This window comes from Alexandromys fortis, unplaced genomic scaffold, assembly GCF_014885135.2.
Source record: "Alexandromys fortis isolate MF-2015 unplaced genomic scaffold, M_Fortis_MF-2015_v1.1 scaffold_288, whole genome shotgun sequence".
In the NCBI taxonomy this organism is placed as follows: Eukaryota; Metazoa; Chordata; class Mammalia; order Rodentia; family Cricetidae; genus Alexandromys; species Alexandromys fortis.
The window spans coordinates 500,243-517,247 of NW_026068171.1; the positions used below are offsets into that span (position 1 = coordinate 500,243).

At 40.6% G+C, this 17,005-nt stretch overlaps 1 protein-coding gene across 1 annotated transcript in view; it reads left to right on the forward strand.

Annotated features, from left to right (window-relative positions):
* The first annotated feature begins 7,854 nt into the window (after positions 1-7,854).
* The window catches only part of Slc25a14 (solute carrier family 25 member 14), a 124,011-nt gene continuing 114,860 nt past the window's right edge, over positions 7,855-17,005 (forward strand). Inside the window, 3 exon segments of the mRNA XM_050128369.1 lie at positions 7,855-7,872; positions 7,963-8,069; positions 8,536-8,625. The gene's annotated coding sequence lies outside the window, so the exon portion shown is untranslated.

Sequence of the window (17,005 nt, forward strand, 5' to 3'; positions counted from 1 at the left end):
ATGAAGAAAAAAAATCGGCAATGGGTTTCCCTGCTGCAAATGCTTTTCTCTCTTATCCTTCATCTGTTGTTCATTTGGTAGGAATTAGCTCCCGAGAAGCTCAGTGTCCAATGGAGGCACATCTCCAACCACTTCGAAGTAACTCTGTCAGGAAACCTGCTTGCTACCCAGGTACGTATTGTACTTTGGCTAATATTATATTTCTTAAGTTATTGCTTTCATTATTGGTGTTTCACTACGAAACAGGAAACCAAACAACAAATAGTAAATGATTTTACCTCTTCAAAAATGATTTAAAGACGGTAAATGAGAGGTGTCTTTCGCCCCCCCCCAAAAAAAAATTAGAGCTATTTCTAGAGCTGGAAACAAAAGCATTTACGAACGACTTCATCAGAATATGCCAGTGCATTTTCCCTGTGGCTATTTCTTTTGAAATATTATGGGACCCTCACCCCTTATTCTCAAAGGGGCAAGAAGAAATTTCCAGACAGGGATGGGAATTCTCCCAATCCCGGGTCATTTCCAGACAGGGGCCTTGCTGGCTCCGGGTCATTTTCAGACAGGGAGTTTTGCTCCTGGGGCATTAGACAGGGGCTGGCATTCTACTTACAGGCCCTTGGTCATTTGCAGCTACCTCAGAGACAAATGTTTGCGTTTCTCCCACCATGGGAGAAAAAGTGTCTTGTCCCAGGAATTTGTCAAAGTCCTTTTATGTTATGTTATGGTAATTGTTGCTTTGTTTTCTTTCTCTCTGGACTTCCATCCTTAAGGGTCCTAAGGCTTCTATAGAGCCCCAGTCCCCTCCCCCCAGCTGTTAGCAATGGAGATGAGAGGGGCAAAATCTTGGAGAGGGCCCTAAAGGGACTGGGCACAGAGAGGGTAGGGATTCCATGCCTGGGACTTGGAATGTTTTTAGGGCCACTACATTGGGTGCATGGTGATCCCCTGGAATTCCAGAAAACTGTTGTCTCTTTGTTTATTAGGTTTAAGACTGGATTGATGAGGACTAAAAAAAATAAGACAAAACTTAAATGTAAAATGCAGATGACTTGACAGCAGCCCATCTAGGGTCTGTATCCCTAGCACTGAGCCAGGTCTGATGGCAAGAGAATACACTGTCTGGATGCTGAGACTTAAGACTTAAGACTGCGGAAAATGCAATATGGCAGAGGATCTGGGTGAGGGCTTGGGGGCTCCGAGGCCAGGGAGCAGGTGGCGAAATCATCATGCATCCAGCTGAGGGCAGAGGAATGCCTCTTCAAAAGGCAGGCAGTGGAGCTAGTGACTGAGAGAGGCCTGCTACAGCAGAACAGGGCAGCCCACTCACCCTTGTTCTCTCTCTGTATCTTGAGGGTCTTTGCTTTAGACAGGAGAGAGGGACCTACACGTAGATGGCAGGGAATTGACCGCTTACAATTAAGAAACTGTGCAAATGTAAAAAAAAAATCTGAGAACATAGTCAGAAAAAAGTTAACAAAAAAAACTTTTTAAGAAAGCATTGACAGCCAAGGACACTCTCTGTTCCCACTGCTGCTGCCCCTCTTTTCTTTTCTGAGCCAAGTTCTTCAGTATGATAACACTCTCTCTTCTGGCCAGCAGTTTCCCGTCTTAACACTTTCCTGTCCTGATACTGCTTATAAAAAGTTTTCAATTATACCAACCTGTCATTTTAAAAAATGTTGATTTTAAAGTAAAGTCAAAAGATACATTATGTTTAAAAATGCTTTTGTTTCCACAAGAAAAAAATATATGGGTTACAAGTACTTATCACCTTTAATTAAGATACATATTTCTGCTTTTGTTTTATGCAATGTTCTGCTAAATAAAATCACAAAAAAAGACTTTGATAAAAATTTACATATTGTCTAAAAAGGTTTTTAATAGAGGTCTTTATATTGTCCAAAAACATAAAAGACAAAAGACTAAAATAATAATAATAATAATGTTTGTCTAAAAATGACCATTAAAAAATAAAAAAGTGAGCCAGACTTAAAATTATAAAAGGCCAAAAGATGTTTGCTGTAATTTCTTGTACCTAAATGTTTAGTGGTTAATTCCGGTTTTAAAAAGCTTTGTTCTTGTTAAAGGGTCATGGTTATTTCTTATATATATATATATATATATGGGGGCTGGAGATATGGCTCAGAGGTTAAGAGCATTGCCTGCTCTTCCAAAGGTCCTGAGTTCAATTCCCAGCAACCACATGGTGGCTCACAACCATCAGTAATGAGGTCTAGCGCCCTCTTCTGGCCTGCAAGCATATACACAGAATAGTGTATACATAATAATAAATAAATATAAAAAAGAGGTATGCTTTAAAATATATATATATTTATTTTGTTAAAAAAAATAGTCTTCGGCAATTATAAGTTTTGTACTAGTAATTTTTCTCTGAACTCTGGTCATTAGATTCGGGTTCACAAAAATTTGGATGTCTTTTTGATATAGATAATGTTAAAACTGTTTTATGCGATTCTTTTTTGATATACAAGAATGTCAGTTACCACTGGGAATAGCTGGGATTAGACTCTCAAAGGGGGGAAAAAAAACAGCTACAAAGAAAACCACCAATGCCAGGTAATAGTCACCAAAAGTGTCAACTATAATAAAGTAAGTTATAAAACACATATGCTTATAAAATGTTTCATATTGTTAATATTTAGATTTTAGCCTCATTGTCTTTGCTAAAATCACTAAAGGTTCAATCTGAAAAAAATATAGTATATAGTTCTGGACTGTTAAAAATACAAATTAATCATCAGTCATCCTCAAAGTACTGATGTAAGTACAGGGATAAGCCTTATTTAGTCCCCTATATATGTTTTAAAGCTTAAAACAAGTAATTTTTAATAATAAAGTCTGTCTAATCAGAGATACCTGGACAACCTTAAATACTTCAGAGATCTATAAAAATAGCATTTAAAATAATGTTTAAAAAGCTTATATCAGACAGAGACTCTGAAATCCTAACCGTGACCCAAGGTCTCCAAAGAAGACTATGAGACACCACAATGTCTCCACCTGGGTAACGACAATGCTGACCCCTGGGCAAATGCCCCATGCTACGACCTGCTGCCAGGACCCAGCCCAAACTGTGGACAAACAGTAGGACCTTGGAGAATTGATTGCACCACTTTTGCCTAGACAAAATAAGGTCAGTCTTTTCCATGTCCCTCTTCCACAGAAACCAATCACCTTATAGGTCTGGTAAAGCCTTCTGTTCTGATCCTTCTGCCTCCAATGCTTTGGAGACCTGGGTATGACTGTATATGGGCTTATCGCTGTCATTTTTCTGTTTTGTCTGTACTTAAATATAATTTATTTATCCTTCTAAGATCTCTGATTGTATTAATGGATAGGCCAGCTATAATATCAATTTAAGAGCAAGAAGGATATCCAGATCCTTCCACAAAGTTATATCCAGCTTCTTAGTTCGTTATATAGAAAGGTCTAAGGATATAAAAGTTCGTAAACATTAAGGGTTTAAAAAAATAATTTAAGATAGTACTAATAAACAATAAAACTCTGACTACATACTGTTTGTTTTACAAGTTCAGGATTTTCTGTTTTTCCTGGAACTCAAAGGTATAAGTCTATTTTTTCCTGTTTTATAAATATCTGTTATTTGCTATTTCTATAATACGGATTTTAATATGGGCCTAAAAGTTTCAAATGCATTAACTTCTGTTCCTAGTTTAAATTTGTCTCAACACGTTTCCCCTTGGTTGGCAGACACAAACAAACATTAACTGCTGACTACAACCTGCTCCAAATGACTGTGGACCGTGGACTTGCTAAAAAAAAAAAAAAAAGTGATGTGGACCAGTCAATCTAGCCGATATAAATGCTCCCTGGCTCTTCAACAAAGTCCACAAACCAAATGTTTCTAAAATTTTCTCTTTTTGACTAGCATTTCACCTTTGTTAACCCTTGACAACGACGCCCCAAAGTCAGCTGGAAGAACTTAAAAGAATACATCATCCAATAATCCCTGGCTAAAATGCTAAGTCAAAAGAAACATAAAAAGACTCTAATTTTAAGAGACAATTTGGCCAAAGTTAGCAAAACCAGCTTATGATTAAGCTGATTTTTAGGACCAAGAGGAGTGGGGAATGTGGGACCCTCACCCCTTATTCTCAAAGGGGCAAGAAGAAATTTCCTAGCAGAATGTTTTCCCAGGAAGATAGTGGCCTTCCCCTCTCCCACCCGGGAGATTCCAAGCGCAAAGTCAATTTGCTCAGCCCAGCCAGCCACCTGATACAGGCTGATAAAGATGGCCTAACTCAAGAACAGTGGCCTTGCTCTAAAAAACATGGAAAAAGCTGACTTACCAGAATGGGAAGGAGCAAAATGCCTTGTACCCATGCCAAAGCATCTTCAAAGATTGTCTTTGTAGTCATGCCTTTAAAAGCTCACCCCACAGAGGAGACACAACTCCTCTCTACCTTGTTGTAACGGGGATGGTGATGAGTTCCAAACATGTTTGTATTATGTTGATTAAACCTTGCTTAATACAGTCTGGGCTTCTCTGGTGGTCTCTCTCTGGGGGTCGTAATCTGGGCACAACAATATCTCCTAACTAGAGTATTGGCATGGTTGATACTGAAATCCTTTTGCATTGGGAAAGCTGTTATTTTTCTTTAAGGATTATGAAAACAACATCCATTTCCTGCAATTTTCATATTGTTTAGCTCTAAGAAAAGAAATATTACGACACTGCCTGCCAGATGGATGGGCTTGGAAATGGGATGTTAAACTGGGGTGGAACAATCTCAAAAAATGAATGATGGATATTCTCCCTTAAATGTTGGAACTCGTCAATCATATGCATATATAATGAAATAAATAAAATGCTTAGTAGCAAATAGGGAAGTCTGAATATAAGGGAAGGGAGTAGGGAAAACTGAGTTAAGTGATCTACGTGAGTCCTGAATGAGGCCTTAGAGTGAATTGTTTTTCTAGTTCTGAGTCTGTTTGATTTGGATGATAGATGTATAAAATTATTCAATAGTGAACTGTAAAATTCAATGGGATGGCTAGACGAGCTGAGATACACTGAGCCTGTTAAAATGGAGGATTAAGTGTGGTTTATTTGCAAGTATTTTTTACATAAATGTTATAAAATGAAGAAAATTTCAAAGCATATGACAAAAATGGAAAGGCCAAAATAGCCAACATGTCAATCTAAATTTGGTGTTTAAAATGAATATTCTTTCTATATGAATTCAGAGGCATGGATATCTAGTTCATTAGGTCTAGTGAGACCTCATATAAAAACATATTCAAGCAAAGAATATATCAATAATACCCCAGCAATCGACCCCTGCCCAGGAGGCCCCAACACAAAACAAACACCATGGGCTTTTTGTTTGCTTTCTAGGTTTATGTGTTTTAGTCCTTTTGTTCTTTCTCTTTGTTGGGGGGGGGGATTCCTAGAGAAAATAGTTACACAGTTTGGTGGGTAATGAAGGTAGATGGTGGGAGGAATTTGGGGAAGGGAAAATATGAATGGAACATTTTAAAAAGCAAGCTCAGAACAAATAGAAAATTTTCCCCGTAAAATGCTGGATTCTACTCTGTGTAGCAGGTGCCTGCAACTTGCTTTCTCTCAGAGGACAACCTTGAGATAGATCTTCATGTCCTCACCTCACAAGGGATGGGAGTGCAATCATGCCCAAACAACCTTAGCAACAGAAATGGTTCTGTATGAATTGCTCAGGATCCTAATAGTGGAAATGTTACAACAGAGAGGAGCCAGATGCTTTTAAGACACTACTTGTACCTAGTTCCTTCCACCCCTGCAGGCCTGAAGTGGGAGATATTGGGTCTGTAGGAGTTAAAAATAGAAATTGTGTAAGGATTTCAATGGTTGTTTCTCTGCTCTTGTGTAAGGTGTAGCTGACCCCATTCACCTAGAGGAGGTGGACAGTGTTTGAAGGGACAGGAATATTACAGTATATCATGGGTGTGTTAGGGAAACACTAGTGTCTGTGGTACTCTCTGGGAGCTCTCTCATCCAAGAGTCACCAATAGACTGTGGAGAGCTAGAGAAGATTGCAACCACCTTAGATATAGGGTTCTCAACCTCTAGGTCACAACCCCTTTAGTATTATAATTTTAACAGTAGCAATCTTGCAGTTACAAAGCAGCAACAAATAGTTTTATGGTTGGGGCATGGTTTCAACTCACATGAGGAGCTCTTTTTCCGGATCACAGCATTAGGATGGTTTTAAACCACCAGGAAGGGTTCCCAAGGGAAAGGTTCTGGGTACCCGATTTTCAGATGGACAGGAAGCAGTCAAGGCCTGTCTTAGTTAGGGTTCCTATTGCTCTAACGAAACACCATGACTAAAACACAAGTTGGAGTTCATTCAGTTTGTACTTCCAATTAGCTTTTCAGCTCCAAACAGGAGAGGTCAGGACAGGATCTCAAGAAGGGCAGGAACCTGGGGGCAGGAGCTGATGCAGAAACTATTGAAGAATGAGTGCTGTTTACTTGTTTGCATAGCCAGCTTGCTCAGCCAGCTTTCTTCTAGGAACCAGGAATAACATTTTAGGCATTGCACCACCCATTGATCACTAATTGAGAAACTGCTTTACAGCTGGGTCTCATGGTGGCAAATCCTCAAGTGAGGCTCCTTCATCTCTAATGACTGTGCTTTGTGTCAAGTTGATACAAACACAGCAAGTACAAGCCCTTAGTTAATAACCACAGACATAGGAATCTTCAACTGTGGGCATTACAGCTTAAAAACAGACATGGAGTCTGTTTTTTCCTATTCCCTGCTGATGAATTTAGAGTTTCTGTTTCTCACTTTTGAGTTTGTCGACTCTTGATGTTCTTAATAGCAGTGAACTTGTCTGTGTGAAAGTCAATAAAATTCTCTTGTGCAGTCTGCAGGGATGAGCTTTTGTGCACCTGGCTATCCCAAGTTTAAACCGAAGCCTTTTCAAAGACACCGGATGTCTGTTGCTGTTCAAACTCCCTCTTGGGATGGGAGGACTTTATTGCAAATGGATTTTCATCACCTGCATTTTCTTCCTAAATTCAATATGCAATGGACCCCCAACTCCAGCAAATGGGGACCTGGCCCTAGGCACAGAGGAATCCTGACAATTTCACCTGGCACCCTGTATGGTCACCACTAGGGGCAGAATGTGTTGCACCCGTGAAGCTCCTTCAAGGCATCCATTTCTTAAGATCACAAATAATCTATTAATGTATGAGGTATGTTTTTCAATCCCTTTTCTCCCCTTACCTTTTTTGTCAGACATGGTACAGAATCATTAATCCCAGAGCATCTGCATGCTTGTAGGTAGCAGCTAGCTCCTGAGGCTCTTTCCCCAAAACGCAGCTCTTTTCTGCAAAAACCATGGATCCTGCTGTAAGGCCTCCAGAGGAAGCAGACTTATATTTTGATAAGTTTCTGGCAAATCTCCGTCCTGAGAGAGACTGCCTGGGTTAGGTCGCGGAACGATACCAAAAATATGACCTAAAATAAAATATTTTAAAATCGATTAGATGTGTGCCTAGTGAAGATAAAATAGGTAATGGTAGTAGCTGTCACAAATGCATTCTTTTTCATCTCTTGTGACTTCAGTAGCAATTAGCCTCAGAGTTGGTCAGCCAACAAGGAATGCAAATCTCTAAGCAGTTTGAGATAGTTCTGCCTGGAAACCGGCTTACTGACCAAGCCCATAGGAAAAACAAAAAGGTCCTGCTGTGCAGCCCATAAGAAGATTTGTTACAGCACAAGCTTAAATCCAGTGCCCTGAAAGCAGGCAGGATCGACTGGGGGAGCTCCCTGTCCTTTGGGTGGGGCAAGACCACAGCAAATGAATTCACAGCCTCTGCCTCCCCTTTTCTGCTTGGTAAATTTTCAAGCCATTTTTCTCCTTACTTTTTTTTTTTTTGGCAAACACGGGGCAAAATTTTTGATTCTAGAATCTCCGTCCTCCTAGGGAAGCAACTAGCTGCTGACGCTCTTTCCCAGAAGGCAGCTCTTTGCCACGAAAGCCAAGGAAGCCGCAGTATGGCTGCCCTGGCACGCAAGCAAGCTCCGGCTTCGGTAAGCTCCTGCCGAACCTCACTTCTAAGAAAACCTCCTGGGTCAGCCAGCATCTTAAATTTTGGGGTGCTCACAGATGTTTAGGATTTTGACAGCTTGCCTAGATCCTCCCAGTGAGTGGCTTTTCAATTTAAACTAAGAGACTAGTAACCCCCACCTTCCCCTTCCCCTCCCCCTCCCCCATCCGACACAGGACCTGGTTTGAGGGACAGAGGCTACTGAAATTTTTGGAATCTTGGAAGGTTCGCACACTGTTCCCTGGGACTCAGTTCATAGAGTTGTTTGTGGTAAGCGAATGCTAAACTTGCTGAGCGGTGAATGTGTCGATTTCTCAGGCTCCTGAAACTTTGACTTAAGATTTTTAAACTGATTACATGTGAGCCTAATGAAGAAAAAAAATCGGCAATGGGTTTCCCTGCTGCAAATGCTTTTCTCTCTTATCCTTCATCTGTTGTTCATTTGGTAGGAATTAGCTCCCGAGAAGCTCAGTGTCCAATGGAGGCACATCTCCAACCACTTCGATGTAACTCTGTCAGGAAACCTGCTTGCTACCCAGGTACGTATTGTACTTTGGCTAATATTATATTTCTTAAGTTATTGCTTTCATTATTGGTGTTTCACTACGAAACAGGAAACCAAACAACAAATAGTAAATGATTTTACCTCTTCAGAAATGATTTTAAAGACAATGAAGGAGAGGTGTCTTCCAAAAAAAAAAATCTAGAGCTATTTCTAGAGCTAGACGCAACAGCATTTAGGAATGACTTCATCAAAATACGCCAGTGCATTTTCCCAGTGGCTATTTCTTTTGAAAAATCTCCTAGCAACAGTATTAGCATGGTTGATACTGAAATTCTTTTGCATTTGGGAAAGCTGTTATTTTTCTTTAAGGATTATGAAAATACATCCATTTCTTGCAATTTTCATATTGTTGTTTATCTCTAAGAAATGTAAAATTACGACACTGCCTGCCAGATGGATGGGCCTGGAAATGGGATGTTCAACTGGGGTGGTACAATCTCAAAAAAATGAATGATGAATATTCTCCCTTAACTGTTGGAACTCGTCAATCATGTGCATGAATAATGAAACAAATAAAATGCTTAGTAGCAAATAGGGAAGTCTGAATATAAGGGAGTAGGGAAAACTGAGTTAAGTGATCTACCTGAGTCCTGAAAGAGGCCTTAGAGTGAATTGTTTTTCTAGTTCTGAGTCTGTTTGATTTGGATGATGGATGTATAAAATTATTCAACAGTGAACTGTAAAATTCAATGGGATGGCTAGACGAGCTGAGATACATTGAGCCTGCTAAAATGGAGGAGTAAGTGTGGTTTATTTGCAGGGAATTTTTAAATAAATGTTATAAAATGAAGAAAATTTTCAAAGCATATGACAAGAATGGAAAGGCCAAAATAGCCAACAAGTCAATCTAGATTTGGTGTTTAACATGAATATTCTTTCTATATGAATTCAAAGGCATGAATATCTAGATCTCTAGGTCTAGTCAGGCCTCATATAAAAACATATTCAAGCAAAGAATATATCAGTAATACCCCAGCAATCGACCCCTGCCCAGGAGGCCCCACCACCTGGGCTTTTTGTTTGCTTTCTAGGTTTATGTGTTTTAGTCCTTTTGTTCTTTCTCTTTGTTGGGGGGGGGGATTCCTAGAGAAAATAGTTACACAGTTTGGTGGGTAATGAAGGTAGATGGTGGGAGGAATTTGGGGAAGGGAAAATATGAATGGGACCTTTTAAAAAGCAAGCTCAGAACAAATAGAAAATTTTCCCCGTAAAATGCTGGATTCTACTCTGTGTAGCAGGTGCCTGCAACTTGCTTTCTCTCAGAGGACAACCTTGTGATAGATCTTCATGTCCTCACCTCACAAGGGATGGGAGTGCAATCATGCCCAAACAACCTCAGCAACAGAAATGGTTCTGTATGAATTGATCAGGATCCTAATAGTGGAAAGGTTACAGCAGAGAGGAGCCAGATGTTTTTAGACATCACTTGTACCTAGTTCCCTCCACCCCTGCATCCTGAAGAGGAGGCTATTGGGTCTGTAGGAGTTAAAGATTGAAATCGTGTACTGAATGTGTCCCATGGTTGTTTTTCTGTTCTTGTATAAGGTGTAGCTGACCCCATTCACCTGTTCATTGATTGCATTGCTAGAGGAGGGGGGGACAGTGTTTGAAGGGACAGGAATATTACAGTATATCATGGGTGTGATAGGGGAACACTAGTGTCTGTGGTACACTCTGGGAGCTCTCTCATCCCAGAGTCACCAATGGACTGTGGGCAGCCAGAGAAGATGACAACCACGTTATAGGAAGAGTTCTCAACCTCTGGTCACGACACCTTAAAGGCTGCATTCAAGGTATTTGCATTAAAATTAAAAACTGCAGCAAGCTAAGTTATGAAGTAGTAACAAAATAACTGTCATTGGGCTGGGGTCACAACAAATTAGGAACTATATTGCAGGGTCACATCAGGAAGACTTAGAACTATTGACCAAGGTGTTCCAAGGTAATATGTAGGAGTGGTGGCCTTGTGTCCCTGCTTTTCGCCTGTTCAGGAAACAATCAAGGCCTGTCTTAATTAGGGTTTCTATTTGCGGCAATGAAACATTATGACCAAAGAGCAAATTGGGGAAGAAAGTGTTTAGTTGGTTTGTACTTCTACATCATTTCTGGAAAAATGGGGCAGGAACTCAAACAGGGCAGGAGTTGACTCATTGGCCATTGAGGGGTGCTGCATACTGGCTTGCATTCCCTGGCTTGCTCAGCCAGTATTTTTATATATATACCGAGAGATAATGCAGGACCTCCACCCCAAGAGTAGCAACCCCCACCCTGCTTCCTGCCCATTGACCACTAATTGAAAAACTGCTTTCCAGCTGGGTCTCATGGAGCTATTTCCTCAACTGAGGCTCCTTCATCTCTGATGAAACAAATACAGCAAGGACAAGCCCTTAGTTAATAACCCCAGACATAAGACTCTTCAACTTTTGGGCATTATTATTTGAAAAAGGATGACATGGGGTCCATTTTATTCCATTTCCTTACATTTAATTGACGTTTTCTGTTTGTCACTTTTGATTTTGTCTGCTCTTGCTGTTGTTAGTAGCAGGGAACTCGTCTGAAAGCCAATAAAGTTCTCTTGTGCAGTCTGCAGGGTTGAGCTTTTGTGCACCTGGCTATCCCACAAGTAAACTCAAGCCTTTTCAAATAGACAGGATGATCTGATGGTGTTCAAACTTCCTCTTGGGTGGGGGAGGGTACCACTGTAAGTGGGTTTTCATCACCCCCATTACCCACCTACTTTCAGTATGCATTGCTCCCCCAACCCCAGCAAATGGGAACCTTTTGTAGAGGAAAAGAGGAATCCTGACCATTTAAACTGGGAGCCTGCGGGCTTACAGTTGGGGGGTAGGTTAGTTACACTAGTGTGGAGTTTCTTCCAGGTGGCTAGTTCATTAAGAGCACAAAGAATCCATTACTGTAAGATGTTAGTTATGTCAGGTAAGTACCTCAAGCCAGTTTTCTCAATTTTTTTTTTTTTTTTTTTTTTTTTTTTTTTTTTTTGCAACATGGTAAAATGTTTTTAATCTCAGGGCGTTTGAATGCCTGTAGTTGAATGCCTGTAGGCTAGTAGCTAGCTGCAGCTGTTCTTTCCCAGGATGCAACTCATTGTGGAAAACGGATGGATCCTGCAATATGTTCCATGGCAAGCGAACTCCAGGCTCACTAAGCTCCTGCTAAATTTCCCTCCTAAGAGAGAACTCCTGGGTCAGCCAGCTTCTTGAGTGTTTAGGGCGTGCTCACTAAGGTTGTGGACAGCATGTTTAGAACTTCCTAGAGAGTGACTTTCCACTTGAAATGACTAGAAAACTTGACAAGTAATTCAATTACTTGAATTCTTAGATTCGTGTCGGGGGAGGATACCCACACTCTTTGGTGACAGAGACTCCCCCCATGAGCTTGTATGCACTGAGAGTCTCCTGAATATCCTGAGCGGGGAATGCATTCCCTGTCCTGGCTTGTTGAAAACTTTATGAATGATTAGGATCTAAAAAGGAGTGTTTTAAAATTGATTAGATATGTGCCTACTGAAGATAAAATCGGTAAGTGGTTGAAGCTGTTGAAAGTGCTAGACTGCCTTCTGTCCATTCTCTGTCACCTGTTGTGTACTCAGTAGGAATTAGCCCCAGAGAGGCTCAGCCACCAGGGGAGGCACATCCTCAAAAGCTCTAGGATAGTTTCCCTAGGACACTTGCTTACTGCCCAAGTCCCTCCGAAAACAAACAAACAAAAAAGTTATCCTGTGTACCCACTAAGGATGAGTTGTTGTGTGCCTGTATATCCAAAACTTAAATCCAGTGACGTGAAAGCAGGTAGGATTGACTAAGACAGCTTTCCTGTCCTTCGGGTGGGGCAGAGCAAAGCAAATGAATTCATAGTCCCTGCCTCCCCTTTTCAGCCTGGTAAGTTTCTCAAGCCATTTTTCTCCTTAACTGGTTTTTTGTTTGTTTGTTTGTTTGTTTGCTTTTGTTGTTTTTGTTTGTTTGTTTTGGCAAACACGAGGCAATATTTTGCTCCCAGGGTATCTCCGTGGTCATAGGCTAGCCGCTAGCTGTGGCTACACTTTCTCAGGAGGCAACTCTTTGCTGCAAAAGCAACAGAAGTTGCAGTATGGCTGGCAGTGCAAGCGAGCTCCCAGTTTGGTAAGCTCCTGTCAAACCTCACTCCTATGAAGACCTCCTGGGTCAGCCAGCATCTTGAATTTTGAGGTGCTCGCTGAGGTTTATGATCTGGACAGTTTGCCTAGAGCCTCCTAGAGAGTGGCTTTCCTCTTTAAACTAAGAGGCAAGTAACACCCACCGATCTGTCCCCCACATGCCTGTACCAGAGGTCCTGGTTTGAGAGACAGAAAGGTACCAGAATTTTTGTAACCTTGGAAGGTTCCCCCACACTCTGTTCCCGGGGACTCAGTTCATACAGTGGTTTGTGCTGAGCAAGTGGTAAATCTGTTCATTTCTCAGGCTCCTGAAACATTGACTTCAGTTTAGGACCTAAAACAAAAGATTTTTAATCTGATTAGATGTGAGCCTATTGAAGATAAAGTCGGCAGTGGGGAATGCTCTTGTATATCCTAGTCTGGATTTTCTCCATTCTCCTTCATCTGTTGTGCCTTCAGTAGAAATTAGCCCCAAAAAGGCTCAGTTTCCAAGGAATGAACATCTCCAACCACTTTGAGATAATTCTTGCATAAGCCCTGATTTCTGCCCCAGTACTTCTGATTCTGTGGCTAATGTTATTTTCCTTAAGGTACTAATTTATTCATTGGGTTTTCACTAAGGAAAAACAAACCAATCAGCAAAGATGAATAAGTATTTTTACCTCTTGAAAGACTAGTTTTAATTTACGAGGCAATTGGGAAGGGGTGTCATAGTATAACAATTTTTTCTCGAGCTAGGAATAAAATTATCTTACAAAAGGTTTTATAAAAAACATGTCCATGTGTTTATTCTGTGCCTTCTTAATTTCTTTTCATCCTATTTGTGTTCCTAGTCTGTGTCTTTCACTTTTATTCAGTCCATATGCTTTGATACAACTTGCTTTACAATTTACTTTTGTATGTGTGTGTGTCTGTGTGCGTGTGCGCACGCGCATGTGTTTAAGAGTTCTGTAGCCATGGCACAGGCATAGAAGACACAGCCCAACTTATTAGAGTTGATTCTCTCCTACCATGTGAGATGGGGGTACTGACCTCAGTTCATTAGACATAGCAGCAACTATCTTTTCCTGCTCAGCATCCCAAGGGCCCTTCTGGTCCTGTGATTTTCAGTTTCAAGCAAGATAAGTGTGAGGAAGACCATCATAGAGGATCTGGTAGAAGGCAATGTTGTCTTATCTTAAGACAGCAACATTTCAGAAGTGAGAATACAATGAGCAGTTTGCAGATTAGCAGGGGCATCTGGCTAAGAAATTGTTTAGAGGGGAGTCAGTGAGGAGCTGCACCAATCTGACCTTCATTCTGGCTTGCACAGGAAAAATCTGCTGTCAAAATTAGCTGTCCAGCACATTTCCTTTAGTCATTTCTGGATTTATTTTTCCTTATGTGATGGAGAAACCTTGTTAACGGGGAAAACATCTGCACTGCCCAGGTGAGTTCTCTCCATGTGATTCCGGTGGGGCACAGCTGAGCCAGGATTTCTTGTTCCTATTTCATGAGTTTTCTCCTTATGATAAATAATAATAGAATTGTTTTATCCCTTAGCTAGCCTGGTTATTTCCATATCGAGTTAATTTCAACACCTATGGAATTTAACATTTTCCCCAGGACTAGAGTCATGATTGACAGCTCATTATTGTGTTACTAATATTTTTCATTATTTGTTTGATGACTTCCTTTTTAAGTGAAAATTCCAGCAGTTTGCGTGTGAATCAGAATGGCACCATTGCTGAAAGACGACATCAGTCTCCCTAACACTGTAGCTGACAGCCTAGCTCCTCAGAAAAGAATAAAACTATTAGAATGATTAGTTTAAAATTAATCAGTGCCTATTTCTTTATGTCAATCACTGAACAAGTGGTTCATAAAGTTAGAAAAAAAAATACAAGCTATACCTCCTCCTTCAACAAGTTTACTTGGCCCTGCTAGGCGTGGCAGTTCACACCTATAATATCAACATTTGTTGAGGCTGAAACAGAATTGTCCAAAGTTCCAAATGAACCTGGGTTACATAATGAATTCTAGACTAGCCAGTGCTACAGAGTGAAATCCTGTCTCATCAATAATTCAAAGTTTACATTGTTGGGAAGAAAATGAAACATGGATACAGCAGGGACTAAATAGTGTTCCTAATATGAGAGTCAGCCAGGCATGGTGGCACACACCTATAGTTCTAGCACTTGGGGTGCAAAGGAAGAGGATCAGGTACTCAATGTCATTCTCGGCTGCACAGCAAGTTTGAGGCTAGACTGAGTGGGATATATGAGACTCCACATCAAAAAAAGGAGGAGGGCAGAAAAGAGTGGAGAACTCGATTACACAGTATTTGCCAAACACACCATAGAAATGAGATACAGCATATCCGAAGACAGCAAGAGATGACCAAATACAGACCATAGGGAAAGAAGGTTGTTCATGTGATGTACATTCAATTTCTTAACACTTTGAAAGCCCCAAAGAAAAAAAAATATTTTGGAACTTGTTTCTTTGCCAATTATAGCCAGAACTCTAACCAAAAATTGTCAGGTGGTGGAGCTGGTGTTTCTTTTTCCCACTCTGCATATTGGGGACCCTTTACCCCATGAGTGGTCATAGTCACATTTCTTTGTTTGCACATTATTTCTAAAGGCTCAGAACTCTTTGTGATGAAAACCAAAATGTTCTGGTTAGAAGTTATTCAGGCCCTGGGAAGAACCAGATCTAGCCAGATCTGGGCAATGATATTTCATTCAATTTTATATTGACCACATCACAGATTCGAGAAATGACTCGATAATTCAGTCCTTGAGGGAAAAACAACCCACAAGACATGATACAGAGAGAGGAAATTTAAATTATAAACCAATAAAGCAGGTATGGAACCACAGGTCAGTTGGTGAACTGGGTGAGTACAGTACCTAGAACTCACATTTGAAAAAGCCAGGCATGCATGGTACATGCACTTACAATTCCAGAGCTAGGGAAACAAAGACAGGCAGATAAATCCTTTCGCTTCCTGACTAGGCAGTCTAAACTAATCAAAGATCTTTAGGCCAATGAAGAGACCCTGCATCCACACATACGTAAACACAAAAACACAGGCACAGTTACTCACACATGTTCTCGTACATGCTTACACACACATAGTCACACACATGTTGCTACACACTCACACACAAACAAACTTGACTATACTTTATAACACTTACAACTTTAAGAAGACCAGTAAGAGTTATATAATGTCAAGCCTTAATCATCAAAACAGCCAAAAATGTAGAATTTCTTCATCTAAACATATTGAATACATCATTAAAGTGAACATCATAGAGCTGGAGAGCTGGCTCAGAGCACATAGTGTTCTTACAGAGAACCTGAGTTCATTTTCCAGCACCTGCATTGGGTGGCTCACAACCAACTGTAACTCCATCTACAATGGGGCCTGATTCCTTTGCCTTCCAGAGGCACCTTACACCTATATGCATGTACCCACACACATATATGCACAATTAAATATAATACAAAAACTTTTTAAAAATGAATGTCAGTGAATTCTTCCTTTGGAGTCCTTTCTACACTTGGGAGTTCTTCCTCACTTTATTTTAATTTTTTTTTTATTCTTAAAAATAAAGACAACTTGTAACTTGTTCAGACACCCACCCCAGAACAAAGTGAGACAATGTAAGCATAAGATCATAGCTTAAAAAGGAAGTGCAGTGTAAGAGGTAAATGCATTTCTCATCCCCTTGATACAGTAAGGAAAACTCAGGAGACTTCTACTCAAAGATTAAGAATGACCACGGGGGGGGGGGGGAGACAAGAACCAGATGATGAAGATGAATAAGCCTAGATGGTTCTAGAAGTGGAAGTGTGTTCTCTGCAGCTATCATTCAGCCACCCTCCAAGTCTGACATTGACCAGTGATTTTTCCTAGAACTTGTTTTCTAAAGTTTCTGTGTATTTGTCCAAGTCAGAATGCTTCTTCTGGGCAGTGAAAGGGCCTTGGCTTATCCCAGGGAGCCATTGTTGATGGTTTTGTTGCAGAGGTTTTAGATCTCTCTCCAAAATAGAATGAAGTTCCTTCAGGATTCCTGTATGGTCTTTGTGCATCGAGAGGGTACCATGTCCCAGTAGTGAGCTATCTCAGTCCAGCGAAATTGAAGACACCACAGGCCACATTCACTGACTCAGTCTGTCATACCAGAAGTGACCTAGATAGTGAGATGCC